Source organism: Schistocerca americana, chromosome 3, assembly GCF_021461395.2.
Source record: "Schistocerca americana isolate TAMUIC-IGC-003095 chromosome 3, iqSchAmer2.1, whole genome shotgun sequence".
NCBI classification, from domain to species: Eukaryota; Metazoa; Arthropoda; class Insecta; order Orthoptera; family Acrididae; genus Schistocerca; species Schistocerca americana.
Window position 1 is genome coordinate 770,148,149 of NC_060121.1, and position 17,293 is coordinate 770,165,441.

The window sequence follows — 17,293 nt, forward strand, 5'->3', positions numbered from 1 at the left end:
GGTAAGAAGGTTATACATGAAACACAATCTGAAGAAATAACACCCGCCTTGACAACATTGAAGAACAGAAAAGCAACAGGAAGAGAGGATATTAATACTGAGTTGCTAAGCTACCAGGAAACAGTACTACACCCAAGACTAATACATCTCTTAAACGAATGTTGGAAGAACAAAATATCCCCAAAAACTGGCAGATTCCTGGGATGATATCAGTTTTTAGAAAGGGAGACAAAAGCCTGTGCAGTAACTACAGACCAATACATTTCCTAGACTCAGCATGCAAGCTATATGCGAAGATTTTAAACAAGACTTAAAACATAACGGAAGTAATTTTGTGTGAGGAACAAATGGCTTTTAGGGAAGGAAGCTCCACGACAAATACGCTTTTATTTTACCGCAAATTCTAGAAAAACACAGAAAATATAATAAAGAGACATGCATTATTATTGTTGATTTTAAAAAAGCTTTGGACCATGTCAATAGACAGGAACTTTGGCAGATAATGACGAATCGCGAATATCCGGAAATTTAGTAATACGTTGAGAAGTTACTCTAGATCCTAACTGGAAAATGCCTAATGAGATATCAACTAACAAAGGAGTACGATAAGGCTGCTGTACCTCCCCAACATTGCTCAACATTTACATATATTTATTTATTTATTTGTTTGTTTAGCATATGGCTTACAGAATTATATTTTACAGCAACTGTATTGGTTTATGAGTCTTGACGGATTTTTCTTAAGGGAAAATTTTGCGTAAAAAATAAACGTTTTGACAATGCGTTTTACGTTATTCGACAAACAATTATGTAGATGAAGCTGGTAACTGTACAGATACCATTGGTGATCTTGCAGCTCTCGAAGAAAGAAATTGTAATGAAATCCAGACTTTTAGCTGCTTACAGACGTTGACAAATATCAAAGGGGACAGTTGAAAAATGTATGCCCCGACCGCAACCCGGGACCTCCTGCTTACATGCCAGACGCTCTATCTTTTGTTTTTGTTTAGACCGCTTCCACTTCAGGCATTGGCCCCTGTCACCCATACTATCCTCAAAAACCTATCTAACCTAAAATCAAAAACAAAGCTAGTGCCACCGACACTTTCACCCTAAAGCTAACTAGAAGGGTCATGTGCAACCACTTGAGGCTCCGCCCACGAACAAAAATTAAATATGCCTCTGAACATTTCATTAAAAAAGAAAAGGATAAAGGAAGGGGTAGAATACTTTATTATATTTTATGTGTTGTTTCTTTTGTTCTTATGTTTTAATTTGTGCTGGCCGGAGTGGCCGTGAGGTTCTAGGCGCTACAGTCTGGAAGCGAGCGACCGCTAAGGTCGCAGGTTCGAATCCTGCCTCTGGCATGGATGCGTGTGATGTCCTTAGGTTAGTTAGTTTAATTAATTCTAAGTTCTAGGCGACTAATGACCTCAGAAGGTAAGTCGCATAGTGCTCAGAGCCATTTTTTTATTTGTAATTCTTCCTTTTCTTTTCTTTCCTTTTTTTCCCTATGGGGTGTCCACAGCAGCCAGACGGTGGGATGTCCTTGTCGTCTTCTCGTTCAGCGAGGGTGAAACACCCTATAATTACAGTTGGTGTATCTCATCAGTCCATCATGTGTAATATCTCAGTCTCTTCTCACACCCGGTACACCCCAATAGTCTGGAGGGCGCATTAACAACGACCACAAGTAATTCGCAAGGAGCGTACCATACAATGCTTTGCGTCGTAAAATCGTGTAATTACTCGTTAAATAATGCCAGAAATCTAACAACCCTGCAACGCTCTCATTAAAAAAGTATGACAATGCCACATACTCTCAGCCCACACCATGGCGTTGTGACGAGTAGCAGGGTAGCAAGTGACGTCGGGATGGATCAGTTCGGTGGGCTCTACGGACTGAGGCGTCCGTCGCAGCAACAATGCCAACTTGGGATGTGTGAGGTGCCAGCAGTCGGTAGCCGTACCACAAATTAAACGGTTCATTTCATTGTCGACATCGGTGCATCTGGGGCAGAGAGGATCCCCGGCAAGATGTGTCATGTGTAAACGTTGTCGGGTGGGGAATTTTTCAGTCGTTATCACATACCACAGTGCCCTGACCGTGGTGGGAAGGAAAGGCGAGTGTATGTTGCTCCACACCCGCCTCCAGCCAACTACCGGAAGTCGGCGTTCAACCACACTAGCAGGCAGCGTCCGTTGAAAGTAGCGGTAGAAGTCCTTGGTTCTAGGATCCCGCGTGGTCGGCAAGAGATCCAACAGGTAACTCATGGCGACCAGATAGGTGCGAATGTGACACAGGGCTGGCGTGATATGTCCAACAGAAATCGGCGGACGGAGGGATTGAGCCACCACCTCCTGAATCAGTTTACCAGGGATAGTGTCCTTGACCGAAGTACGTAGGCGATGCATCGTCCGCAGGAAGAGAGCGCGCGCCCTGTTGTGCACGTTTATCATTCCAAAGCCGCCTGCACGTGTGGGCAGCGTTAGCGTCTCGTAACGGTTCTTGAACACCCTACCCTCGCTGGCTAAATAACCGAAGGCCGCCTGGAACTTTGCAGCTACCGTAGCGACCATCGGGAGAACGTGTGTGTAATGATTAAGTTTCGGAGCGAAGTAGACGTTGACAAAATATACTCGCACTATCAAGTCAAGTGTTCGAAAGTTATGGAGGCGAACTTGAGTGCGGAGCACATTAAGTAGTCTGCGATACGTATCTGCTGCTGTACGCTGCACGTTCCCATGGAAGTACACTTCCAAACACTTCATCGCCGGGACTTTGGTAATGGTCACTGGCGTATTCATAAGCAGTCCTCAGCCCACATCCATGTAGGGCGACTTTCGCGGGTTGATACGGCTCCCGGCCACTCAATCGCCGTACATATATCTTCTGCCGACCTCGCCGAGACTACTACAGCGTTGACATAGGCACAACATTTAAAATGCACATCGCGGAGGCGAATGCCCTCCAAACGCTGTCGTAGACCTGAAGTGCAGGCTCGAGGGCAAGAGAAAGGCCGACAGGGGATATCCTTGTCGCACTGGGAGCGCAATAGTGAACGGTGGCAAGCGGCAGCCATTGATCAGATCTGTGGAAGGGGCTCCGTGGATGAGATGGAGAACCACATCTGCCGATATTGGGGACAGTCCCATCTTCTCTAAGACAGCCTGCAAGAAATGGTGCTCAACTCGGTCAAATGCGTGGTCTACGTCAACTGCCATGTGGGCACCCTCTAAGTGACATGCCGACATGAGTGCCACCACATCTCTACAAGAGCTTGACGCCGTGTGTATATTACTGCCACCTCCCAGTAATGTTTAGTCGGCATGAATAGCATCTTTGACAATAGCGAAGAGGCGAGAACGAAGCATGCGGGCGAACAGCTTGTAATCCGAATTCATTAACGTCAACGGCCGGAAGTCTTCCGGTCTGCACCCCCAGTTTGTGTTTGGCCCTCCAAAAATTCGGGTGGACGCCGAAGCCCCGATCCAGGGGCTCGCAGCACAGGCGCCGCCAAACTTCCCCAGTCAGGTCAGAAAACGTGCTATAAAATTCAAGCGGAAGACCATCAAGTCCAGATGTTTTTTTCTCGCGCCCGCGAGAGGGCCATGCGCATTTCTTCCCACGTGACGGCCTCCAAAAATGTGGCATGGCCTTGCGCCCTACCCGATGGTGGCAGGTCGTGCAGGACGTCTTCAATGTCATTGTCACGCCGTTGATCTGCTAGATAGAGAGTGCGGTAATAATCTGTGAGGGCACAGGATACGCCGTTGTGTGTCTCCGCGCTTTCCCCGTCCACAGAAATAATTGCTGCGGTGAGTCGTCTCTTATGGTGTCTGCGTTCTCTGACAATGTGATAAAGAGAGGCACGTTCCTCGGGAATGGAATCTTGCAGTCCCGATCGAACCCGCGTGCCGTCCAATATGTCAGCCGTGATCTGCAGAAGCCATCCATCCCTGTGTCCGGTGGACGGCCATTTGGCGCTCTGGCGAATGTTGTTGCAACGCTAGTTCCCGCAAGACCGTGTAGTTAAAGTCAGAGGTGAATCGGAGTCAAAGCGCCCTGTCTCGTCCGTACGCCGTGAGCGTGCGTCGAAGAGCTGGTTTGGCGCAGTATGTCCACCATCGTGTCGTGGAATCATACGTATGGCGCCGTCGCTCACATTTGTGTCCGGTATCCCGGAGAATGTTAACAGTCCAAGGTCCTCTAATGCAGCTCGTCTGTTGTCGTGGCAGAGTCACGGCGCAGATGAAGGCCTGATGGTCGGTGAATGCAGTGAGCCACAGCTCAGCACCGACAGCTGCTGTCCGAAGACCTCGGGAGACATGAATCCTGTCCAACCTACTCTCAGAGTGGCTGGTGACGTGTGTATATCCGCGTCGGTCACCGTGGATTAGCGTCCATGTATCATGCAAAGCGGGATCTCTGACCATAGCATAAAAGGCTGGACATGGGACGTGGTGAGGTATCTGACTCTCAGGGCGTAAGGCACTGTTAAACTCCCCACCCACCACCAGGTGCTCTGTAGCGCCTAGAAGCAATGGAGCTACCTCAGTGGAGTAATAGAGTGTTCGATCTCAATGGTTCGCAGTACCAGAAGGGGCATACAGATTCAAAAGGCGGACTGCGCCGATGGTGAGCGCAATGCCTCTCGCTGATGGCAAAAACTGAATATCCGTTGGTACGATGCCATCGCGTAGTAGTATGGCCGTACCACCACCACCGTCGGAAGTTGGGTTGACGTAAGACGCGTACCCATAAACATCCAGGCGCAGATCAAGCCGTACCTCCTGAAGAAACAAGATATCAATGTCCGCCGCCCGAATCATGTCCTTTAACAACTGAGTTTTGATAGTGGTACTAACGCCGTTGACATTGACTGTACCTATCCGATACACCTGGGTCATTTGATAGTACGATGACGTATCCTGAAGTCGTTTAAGCCAATATGAGCCACGTCGTCCGTCCGACCGTCCCTGTCACCCGCACCGTATATATTATTGATCGGCTGAGACAAGATGTCCGTCCTATGATCCGCCGGCCGCGGGCATCTGGTTGTCGCTCGAGTCTGATACCATTCTTACCATCTCCATCTCCGACGCCCAATCACCAAGCTAGAGGTGTTGTACGTTAGGCGACGCATGACGTTCTTCCGGTGTCTAACCCCAAAATCGCCAGGGGGCTAGTCGGTGAGTTGAACATCAACTTGGCTTTGTCCTTGGGCGGACATTGCCAGCAGCCAACCAGGAACCGTTGGCGTGAGGTCCACAGCCCGGGCCGCAGAGGGATTTTTCTCATCCTCCTGCAACCTGTCACCATGTCGCGAATCATTTCCTGACGACAGCCCCCTCTTCTTTCGTCTCTTGGACGACTTCCGTTTGCGAGAACACCGCGTCCTGTGGATCACGACAAACAGTAGGCACCTCCCCCATCTCCATGTCCGAGCTCGAATCGATTTGCTGATGCTCTCCTTCCTCACACGGCTGGAGTGCAGACGTGGTCGCTGCTGTCGAGCACAGCGACAGTTCAGATGGAGGCTGCGTCGTCGTGGGCTCGGAAACCGGGCCCGCGGGAGTCGGCAACTGGAATGGAACAACGTCCGCGTCCTCGCTGCCTCAACGTATGTAATAGGCAGCGTTTTCGGTTGCGATGTAGGCGTCGTGTCTGCAAGTGGTATTTGGACTAGGCGTCGCTGCAGGTATTCAGAGAGTACATGCCCTTCCTGACCGCACCCTGAACAAGTCCGCGGCTGACCGTCATAAATGACGATCGCTCGACAACCACCAACGGTGACGTACCATGGAATGTGTTTATGCAGTTCGATTCGCACCTTACGCTCTCCATTTAGTGAAGGATACGTCTCGAACGTAAGCCACTTTTCTTCCACGTGACTTAGTACTTCCCCGTAAGGCCTTAGTGCGTTCACGACAAGCGTGGCCGGAACTTCAAACGGCAGCTCAAAGATTCATATGTTTAGAACGCCGAGGCCTGCATGGTCGACAGTCACTACACCCACATGGCCGTCCGAGGGGTGGAAACTATATTCATCGATGGAACGGCGAAGAAGTCGTTCGTACGCTGCTTCATCGACAAGTTTCAGGTAAACTGTGCTGGAGGCGATCGAAAGATGTTCCTGTGGATCGACGTGCATTACTTCACGCAGGAGACGCTCTACTTCGTATGCCTGAGGTCGTCCGTACTGGGCATCGAACGTTAATTAATCGTGGCCTTTCTGTAAGAAAGCCAAATCGTCGTTCGAGATGATTTGTTTACACTGCAATACCACTACCACTACCCGCGCGACTAAACAACGCCGCGCTTGCGGAGCGCCGCACAGAGCCTCGCTCACGTCCGCTTCACAACACGGCTGATAGCCGACTGGCTGTCCGACTGAGCCAAAAAGGACACAGACGATAGTGCAACTGCAGGGTCTTATCTCTGGCACATTCCCCGTGAGACCCACACTTTCCAACTTCCTGTCCAGACACTACATTTGTAGTGCGCCGGCCCACCATACTCATTACTCGCGGCAGTCAATCTACTGATTCCGGTAAGAGTTGGGGCAATGTGAGTGCTTTCGTACTGAAGAAGATCATTGGTCGGTAAGCCTGATCTATAAGAAGACATGTCCGCAAGAGCTTTTCGTTCAACAAACGCAATGACTCAACAACGCGGAAAAACGTCCTGATGGGCGATACGAAAACGCCCTCACATTGTCAAGGAGGCTATTCATTATCTCGTCTGGGAAGTGCTGCCGCATTCTTCACATTCTCCCGGCTTGGCACCTTCGGATTCCAATCTGTTACAAACCCTCTCTAATGCATTTCGTCGCCTTTCGCTCAATAATGATGTGTATCTGAATGCTAGGCTGCACGGTTTCTTCGAGTGGAAATCAGTTGATTCCTATTGTCGACGCACTGAACAACTTATTGAAAGTTGGAAAGACGTTTTTTGTCCATTCCTGTTTGCCTTTGTGAAAGCCTAAACGTAAAATAAAAAAATCGCCACGACTTATGGGCTAACCCAATACACCCAATTAAACTGATACAAGATAAGATATAATGAGATGAATTAGTACAAGCAGATACATCTACAAACACTGGTGAGCCAAAATAATATGACCACCTACTGAAAAGCGTCTCGGTCCACCTCTGGTGCGCAATTCAGCAGTGATTCTGCCTACCATTGATCCGATAAATACTTGGGTTACTAAAGGTTTGTGGCACCAGATACCTAAGCACAGGTTACACACTCCCCGTAATTTACGGGCACTTGCCTTGTGGATCAGGAGCTAGCGTCCGATAGCGTCCCAGTTGCTTTTCATCGGATTCAGGTAAACCGAATTTGATGGCAACACATCAGCATGAGTTGACTATCATGCTCCTCAAACCATTGCAGCACCGGTCTTATGGCATGGACGGTCATCATGTTGGAAGATGCCATCGCTCTTGGGGAAGACGTCAGGCATAAGGGGCTACACGTGGTCCCTAATAATGTTCATATAGTCTATATCTGTCACGGTGCCTTCATTACTACCGCAAGTCCCATAGAAGACCATAACACAACACAGTTTCCACCTGCGAGCGTCCGTGCCGCGCTGCATGTTTCGAGCAACCGCTCACCTGGATGATGGCGTATCTGGACACTACCATCGACCTGGTTTTAACAATAAACGGTATTCATCTGGCCAGGCACACGATTCCATTGATCAGTGGTCCAATCTGGGTGATCCCGCGCCCACTGTAATCATAAGTGATGATGTAGTTGGGTCAACACGGGAACACGTAGGGGTCTTCTGCTAAGAAACACCATGCTCAGCGCTGTGCGCTGAACGTGTGTCTGCGCCAGGACCACACTCTGTCGTCAGATTTGCCACATCTTGCCGCCTGTCCTGCTTTAGAGAGCGAGCAAACCGCCAATCCCTATGTTCTGTGATGAAGTATGGATGTCCAACTTCTTGTCGCCTATTCGTGGTTTCAGAATTCTGGAATCACTTTCCATAGGTCCTCACGACGGTAGCACACAAACAGCCGACCAACTTCGTCGTTTCCAAGATCCTCGCCCCCAGAGACTGGGCCACAACAAAATGACTTTTTTGAAAGTCACTTAAGTCGGTGGATTTTCGTATTTGCGCTATTTACCATAGCCGGGATGATTCCCCAATCGTTTCTGCTCCACTCATGTGCTTCTCTTGCCGCGTCACGTGCCCTCAGCGCAACCAAGCAGCATACAACCTCGCTGTGGACACTGGTCATAATGTTTTCGCTATCAGTATGTATGTAGATACATGTAATACTGATAGCTGGCGAACCGGCAGTACCTAAAAGCGGTTGAGATGTCCATTTTTCTCCATAATTGGATATCCTAAATACTCCAGCTAGTTAATTGCTGCCAGTCTTGGGTCTACGATGTCTTTCCAGATACCCACGAATTTTCTTTTTGGGAAGTCGTGTAAGATGTGTTACAATGTTTGTTCCAATGTTCCTCAGTCGATACTGGTCATTATTCCCCAATTCAATAGGATTGCAGCGATCACGCAGTAGCCAATTCTGATAAGGTTGAGGTAACTTGTAACGCCGGAAATGCATATCCTCCTATTTCCATCTATTGTACTATAAAGTTTTTCCTTATTTTGTTACCTGAAGATATGACATTTCTGTGTCTTTATATTTTGTAATTGTTTTGTTATTTGTATATATATGCATTTATGTTAATGTATGATTGGTTTGTTTTGTAAATATTATTTGTATTTTTACACTGGGTCTTACTTAGGGGAAACTATACTATCGAACGATTACATCGATAGGTCGTGTGGAGAACCAAAGTGTTTAGGATCTTTGGTAGTGTTAACTCTGCCGCGTGGAGCGCGGTCAGAGCGGAGTCTGGCTGGAGTAGGGCGGTGGAGCAGGTGTGTTGTGTGACGCTCCCTTGAGTTGCCGCGCTTTCGGGGTTTGGCAGCATGTAATTGTGCTCGACTTGCTATGATAGTTTCTGACACGGTGTCGCGGACGGAAAGCATTAGCTGGCGCACATCAAGAGCCCATTTCGCCTGGTGACCGTGTCGAGAAGAAGGCAGCTTCTGCAACAGCAACGGCTGACAATGAGTGACTGTCGCCACCTCCTCGATCGACGACTTCAAACCTTCAATCAACCAACAAGGAAGACTGGAAGCACGTAAAGTTTTAAAACTGTATGGCAGACCTCAGCTTTTCAAACTGTTCCATTTGCCTCACAAAAATACGGCAACTTAGCATGAACCTTCGTTGCTCATTGTCCCAATTGCATTACCAAGCAGGATCCCTTCCTTTTCCGGAATGAACCCGGGTGTCGTTGAAATTCTAACGCAAGCATTAAAGTAATATCATTCTATTTGACTGCTTTAATTTCAAAGTTCAGTTAAAGTATTCATAGCTGGCTACCATAACCAAACAGAATTATATTTGGATTCCACAAGCACAAATTAAGAGTGTGAATTTTGTTACCATATTTTAGCTTGTCTGTGACTGCAACTCAGCTTGGTATGTACTAAATTTTACTGTTGTTAGCTGTTCAAAATCATTTAATTCAAGTACAAAGTTAAATCTCTTATTTCTAAATTGCGCAGATTCAAGTTGCTTTTGAGATGATTGTTGAGGTAGCCCAAGACTAACCTTACTTTATTTAGTTTTGTAGTGCTTCAGAACCAAAGTTCACTATTAATTTCAGTCACTAAATTAACTTTCAATTTTCCGGTTTTTTTTTTTTTTTTTTTTTTTTTTTTGCTAAATTAAGAATTTTCAATTTTCCGGGGTTTTTTTGCTAAATTAAGTCAGAGTGTAGCGAAATTTATTACTTCTGACAAACATTCAGTTTTCACACAACACGTGCCAACCTTCAGTTGCCACGCTTTTAGTGCTAATTATATGTGCAATAACCTTCTTTTTCAGTTACTATAGTAGTTGTCCATAGGACTGGCGACTGTAATTTTTCCAAAATCTCAAATATCTAATTAACGCCAGTTAATTGTTAACGTAACGACCGCACATTTACCTTCTTTATTAACTTTATCCCTTTTAAAAATTAATTTCCACCAGTTTCATTTGCATTTTTTCTTTCATTTAGATGTAACCTTTCCTCCCTCTTTAGCGACTGATTAACTTCGGCGACGATTGCTTTTCCCAGACTTCCATTAGGTACACGTGGTTTAATTTTTCACTGTCATTAAGGTCGATAAGTGAGGGGAAGGTTACAAACTCAATATTTGTTTTGCCTGGTTCGCTTTGGGGAGTTGTGTAGTCGGATCTGTTTCACCCAAATTTTTATTACCATGGAAGGATCCGCACTAATTTCTCGATTCTTTTTGTTAGATTATATATTTCTGGAGCGAGTCTGCAGTTGTTTATCCGGATTGGTTCTTTCGAATTGAGTCACGTTCGTGGTAAATTGTTGAATGTTTAATGAACTGTTGTCTGTGGGTCTTTTGAGCTCCATCGGTTCATGTGTTACGTTGTCGTCGGAGAGGAATTTGCGTTAGATCCCCGCCTATCACCAGCCTGTTTCCTTAATGTATTATTTCTTATTTTAGCTTCTGTCCTGTTAGTTCTCGGTGTTTCCCTAATGTCCGGCTCTGTCAAGAGTATCACCTTAATTTTTGGGGTGTCGTCCATGTCGTAATTTTTTGTTGTGAAACATTACTCTCAGATCACTGTTTGCCATTCTTCTGGTTACGTGGAATGACATGACTTCTGTTATATTAGGCTTCGGAAAGAGTCTCCACTTCTTGTAATACTGGTAGAGCTTTCCTTGACTGTTAGTAAGTGTTTGTTCACCTTCATCGAATGTGTTGCTTTGAGTTGCTACAGCTAGGTCGTCGGCGCAGCTAGACTTTGAAGGATCAGTACTGACTATGTAGCTAGTGTACAAGCTAAATAAAAGTGGGACCACAGCTTAGGCCTATGGGCGACCACTCTTTATGGTATAGGATTTACTTGTGTTTCGATGACCATTCTTTATGGTCTGGGATTTACTTGTGTTTCTGCAGCGTTAACTTTAAAAGAGAGGTTTTTAAGAATGTTTTCGATTACCGTTGTGGTCTTTGAGCTTGGAACGGTTAGTTAGAAGCCCGTTTCTATAAAAGATGCTACGGCGAGAATTTGCGCGCTGTAGCTTCGATTCTCACGAAATTCTCCAATAACCTCTTCACTTACCGAAGATGGATGGTGACGTATGGCTACAGCACAGATGCAGAAATTAAGTTTAGTAAATTCGACCACTTATATGAAACAATTAACAACAAAACCTTAAAAATAAAACTAGGAAATATATTCAAATCAAACACTACAAAACTGTTGCAGAACCCACACAACATAACGTACGCGAGACATAAGGGACTAACGAAAATCAAGAAAGCCGTAATCAGGCACAAGAAATAAAGTCCCTAAAAAGAGTTAAAAGTTGCACAGTAGAAGAGAGACTAAAGAATCAAGGTATTAGAGAATAACTAAAACATTTTCTTCTATATGATACACTTCTAGATCACAGAAGAAAATGGAACGAACACCTAGAAAGAATGGAGAGTACGAGACACCACTTATAGGCTAGAGAAAGTGTCAAGGAAGAAGAGACAGACGAAGACCCCGGCAAGGATGGGTACCGTAACAGGCAACTTTGCATCATACCGGGAGAGGAAAAGAAGAAGAAGGTGTAGCCGAAGGACTCTATGTTTTTGTTCAGTTACAAAAGAGAATCTGTTCGATATATGAGAACAAGGATTCTGTTTTCCAAAATCATCATGGAATGGAAAACTACATTGCATCTCAAATCTGCAGGTGGTAGCAGAGAGAAATAAGAATATGTATTAACTGTGGCCTCTGATATGCACGAAATTTATACGAGAAATATAACTGCATTGACAACACGAGCAGGAGCAATTTGGGAAAATAATAAGAAGATAGTCGAAGATAGTCTCAGGAATACTTAGGACTGTAAACATTACTACACATGTGGTATTTTGCAAGGTGTCAGTCATATATCCCACGGTCACAAAAAAGATAGCAACTCTCCCCTATGTCCATTATCTCATTCTGTTATACAAATATGTGTTACGGTAGGAATCATATGACATCACACAGTATTTATTTATCTCACTGAAGCATTTTTACATGGAAAGGATTATCTGCATAATGGTGATGAGCTGGAACATATTTATTTATTATTTTATGTAGGACGTTCAAACTCTCCCCCACCATGAACTATACACATCAAAAACTAACACAGAATATTATCATTTTCTATGAGTGTCTCTGATACATTATCCTGAGACTACTTATACTTACAAGGGAAAATAAAAACAGTGAATGATAAAAATACGAATAACAATAACAATGATAATAGAAGGCACAAAGAAGCCGTGTTTAATATCATCATAAGCACAAAGTGTAATGACAGGGGAAGATTGAAATGACCGTAACTATTCAGAAAGAGCTGACTATTTATTAATGAGACAATCAATTTCGGTCAGCTGTTACTATATTCAGACCTGAGTGAATCCAGTGCATTACATAATTCGTGTCATTGTATGTATAGATGCTACAGTCACATTAATGAGCCATACAAGCTGCGTCATGATATGGCTGATTAATGTGACTGTACCATCTATACATACAATGACACGAATAACGTTATGTACTGGATTCGCTAATTATCTGAAGATGGTGATAGATGACCGATATTAATTACCTGGTTAATATCATTTCTGTGATAGATGACTGGATTTATAACAAAACAAGCACTTCCTGGCTCGCTGTGAAACATTATTACATACATGCCGCAACTCGTGAAAAGAGCTGACTGTTTTAATAGAAGACTGTAGACAAGGGAGAGGGAAAGATGAAGGGGGAGGGGAAGAGGAAGTTGAGACTAGTGATCTAAAGGCAAGTGTATGAGTTCCTTGAGATTTCGCAGAAGACCCTTCTGGGTTCTTGTTACAGAAAAGGAGTTTGAGAAGATGGGTCTATTATACGACTGAACAGAGAAGATTTTAATTTGTTGGGAGCCACTACTACTTCTATGATATTTAGGTAGATGTGTGAGAGGTGAGTGTGAACGAGAGGGAGTGCAATGGCTGAGCAGGCGGTTCTGCAGCAAGAGGGTACGGTAATCATTAATTCTGTATTCACGTAGCCATGATAAGTGTTTCTTAGCCAAGAGTCATATGATCGAAAAAACGATAGGCATTAATGTATCGCGCACACGCGTTCATCGACAGTTCCATCCGGTGTGAGGTCCTTCAGGTAAGTCCTCGAATAATACACTACCAGCCACTAAAATTGCTACACCAAGAAGAAATGCAGATGATAAACGGGTATTCATTGGACGAATATATTACACTAGAACTGACATGTGATTACATTTTCACGCAATTTGGGTGCATAGATCCTGAGAAATCAGTACCTCTTGCCGTAATAACGGCCTTGATACGCCCGGGCATTGAGTCAAACAGAGCTTGGATGGCGTGTACAGGTACAGCTACCCATGCAGCTTCAACGCGATACCACAGTTCATCAAGAGTAGTTGAATCAAAGTTCACCTGCTCGCGAGTACTGCAGGCCAGCAACGCAACAACGCAACCAAAATGTGTGCTGACGCTGGCGAAGACTTCAGCAACGGATCGCGACAGTGCAATCGGCTGGCATCTGAAAGCAGACGCGCCTGTTATGGCATTAAGTCGCTGCGCCCGACCTCGGCACTCCAGCCGACACCACCTAGACTATAGGCCTGCGCTCACACTTGTGACGTCACATACTGATGGCCGGGTCTGTATCGGAACGCTCCTGTTAAGCACTCTGCAGCTATACGAACTTTACGAGTTTTAGAGCTGAGACCGCATAGGGATTCTCCTGCTTTCCTCTTCTACATGGCCTTGTAATGAAAGTATGGAAATTTATATCATTGCGTAAAGTAACTGAACAAAACTGCCCTATGTTATTTCAAGATGTAGAATTCTTTGACGATTTGCCTTAAATACGCGTTTCTAGGCTTGAATACAAACTGTAATTTTAATTTCTGTCTTTTACCTCAGGAGCTACGTTTGTTGCAGTAAAAAATCGACAATATGCAACAACAAGCAGACGTTTTCGGTTTTAAATAAAGCAACTGGAGGTCCTTCAGAATTTAAGAATTTGTTTCCCCGGTTATTTTCGTAAATTTTCCTATCCACTTCAAAATTTGCTGGCCTCACACGAAACTGAAATCATTCGATGAAATGCAGCACCTCCTGACATAATGTTTAATAAATCAAAAAACCCGAAAAAATATTTTATTTCCCTGTTTCTCCAGAACTTTAGAACCTTAAACATGAAAAGATTGTTTCTCGTATATCCTTGAGTGAAATTCGTGTCACAGAATGCTGTTAATTTAATCACAATGCACTTACCTCGAAATTCTGCTTTCTATACTGCTTAATCTGTCGAACACTGAATTCATTAAAGCAATTTTCTAAGGTGGTTTACTCAAATTGAAATTATTTCCGAATAGCTGCATATGTAAAACTGAACAAAATCATTCTATAGCTCTCCCAAATAAAAGTACTGGAAACTCAAAAATCTGGTAGGAATGACAAGGAATACTAAACATTTTCGAGCCACACTAATTAATGTAACTATTCTGTGTGACAGTAGTTGCAAATATGAGACATTTCACAGCCAGCTTCGTATTAACCTCGCAGCAATGGTCCAGAATCAAGAAACAAATTATACTGGTACATGATACGTAACTGCTTTTAAAAACAATGTGGTGCAATGGAAACAAATAACACGCTATAGATTTTTTGTCATTTACTTACCCTTGAATGATGTGTAGATAGAAATTCATGTCTGTGAACAGTATGGCAGCTGAGCTATCACATCTCGAAGTCACCTTTCGTCGGAATGGTTATAGTGAGAGGCGGATCAAACGTGTGTTGCGCTATCGGCCTACTGTCAACGGGTGAGTGACGATAGCAACGAAGTGGTACCTAAGTTTACGGCCTTTTTGCCTTACGCAGGAAGCATTTCCAACAGAATTGGCCGTATTTTGCGTAAATATGATGTGAAATGTGTTTTTCGACCTCCTTCTAAGATTAAGGCCCTGTTTGTGTCCGTAGAAGATAATATTGGTTTTTCGAATCGCTGGTGTCTATCGTATTCCTTGCAGTTGTGGCATGTCATATATTTGCCAGACAATCAGGACTGTGGAAGACCGGTGTATTGAACATAAGCGTCACACACGCTTACAACAGCCGAGCAAATCCGCCATTGCAGAACATTGCCTTGACACCGGTCATCCTATGGAATACAACAATACAGAGATTCTGGCTTGCACGTCCAGCTATTGGGATAGTGGTATTAAGGAAGCTGTTGAAATCAAACTATCAAGCAACCTTATAAACAGAGATGGTGGATTTTGCTTAAATGCTGCTTGGAATCCGGCTCTGTCTCTCATCAAAAAACAGAGGGACAGAACTAGTGCTATCTCACCTGCTGATTAATAGTCACTATCGATATTTCTGATGTTGGTTATCTTTGGTTGTGTGTGGACTCTGCGGTTACTTGTTCTATGTGTAGTACCTTCCTTGTTTCTCCTCTGTGAACCGAGGTATTAAATTCCCTTGTACATTGCTTCCTCCTTGCAGTTGTGCCTTGAGAATGGCAGGGTGTGCTCCTGTCGAAATATCGGCGGTGGTCGACGACGTCACCCGGCAGCAAACCCGTAAGTTATTTGAAATGTTTTACTTCAGCTGCGCATTTAATATAAAGATAAGTTGTATTCATACCAGTAAAAGTTCAGTTCAAATTAGGTTCTGGTTAGTCAAAGGTTAGCATCCGAGTTTAAGTTAGATAGCAATTTGAGGGTACATAGTTTTGGTAATACATAGACATTTTATAGATTGGGAGTTAAAGTTGGGTTAAATTTCATACAGAAACACGTAGTCAGGAACTTACATACGTCGACCTTTTCTGCTAGTATAGTTCGTTGATTCGATTTGTAATACATAGCCAAATAGTGTTGGATTCATCAAAAGCAAAACAAAAAAAACACCGCTGTGCTAATTCTACCAGTCTTGTGCTTCTTTTTCAGGCAGTTCATTCAAAATTTTGTTTTGAATCTGCGAAATGTTGTGTCTTCTCACGATTATCGATTACTTTATTACGTATACAATTACCATAATAGTGCAGTATCTGTGCGGATTTCATATATTATTGAGTATTGACTACAAAACATTTCACTTATATAAGAAGAAGGGAGTGCAAGGGTGCCTAAAAGCTTACGAAGACTAAGCAAGACTAAGCAAGACTATTACGTAAGTCAAACGAAACTGAACATCTGTCATAGAGAAATGAGACACCATTAAGACCTTATGTCGCGTGCTAATCAGGTGTATGAATTTTTAAACAATTTGTGTAACTCCTGCACTCGGAAATAGATAGTTGTTGTATATATTTTTGATAGTTGATATATATATTTTTATTATATATTATTGAGTATATAGTACAGTTTTTTTTGTTTGTTTGATCACTGCATCCGTTTTGTTTTTCCAAGAAATAGTATTTCGTCATGTTTGGCACAACAGAAAAAAAAATGAAAGTACGTCGTAGCACAAGACAACAGAGGGTTTTACGAAATAGATGGTCGGCACAGGAAGATATAACTCACCTTGAGTAATTAGGAACTACCAGTATTTTACATGAGACTACAGGGAATTGCGTGGTTCCACAATTATTAACCATAAGTGTAGAATTCGGTGGCCAGTGTCACAGTTAGTAAAATTTTTCTTAGTTTGTGACAGTATTGTCAATACGAAAAACTACCGACGTTCCGGTCACTGTTACAAGTGACCTTCTTCAGGTTTTTTTTAAAGAACCAAAAAAAAGAAATTAAAGCGCCCTGAAGAAAGTCACTTCTAACACTGACCGAAACGTCGGTAGTTTTACATATTAACAATGCTGTCACAAACCAAGAGTTTTTTTTACAATTATTAACCAATTTAGCGAGCAATAATGGAAAGGACAAACGATGGGTAATGAGGTCGCCAATTCTGAAGTCGAGTCGGTCGGTGATAAGTCATCACAGTCTACAGAAAGCTTACAAAAGTTGCCACAGTCATGCGAAATTTTGCAACTAGTCAGATATACCTTAGCGTAAGGTTTTTCGTCAATGTCTTTTGAAGGAACACAGCCGACATCACCTACAGTGAACAGTTATATAGAACCAAAGTGCGCGAATCCGACAAATTTTCTAGAATCAATTCGTCAGATCCTTAAAGAAGCATAA

The 17,293-nt window shown here is 43.9% G+C and overlaps 1 protein-coding gene across 1 annotated transcript in view; it reads right to left on the reverse strand.

Moving 5' to 3' along the window:
- LOC124607101 (UDP-glucosyltransferase 2-like) overlaps positions 1-14,848 on the reverse strand; it is an 88,226-nt gene extending 73,378 nt beyond the window's left edge. The window contains exon 1 of the mRNA XM_047139297.1: positions 14,826-14,848. The gene's annotated coding sequence lies outside the window, so the exon portion shown is untranslated. The remainder of the gene's footprint in view (positions 1-14,825) is intronic.
- Between the last annotated feature and the right edge of the window lie 2,445 nt (positions 14,849-17,293).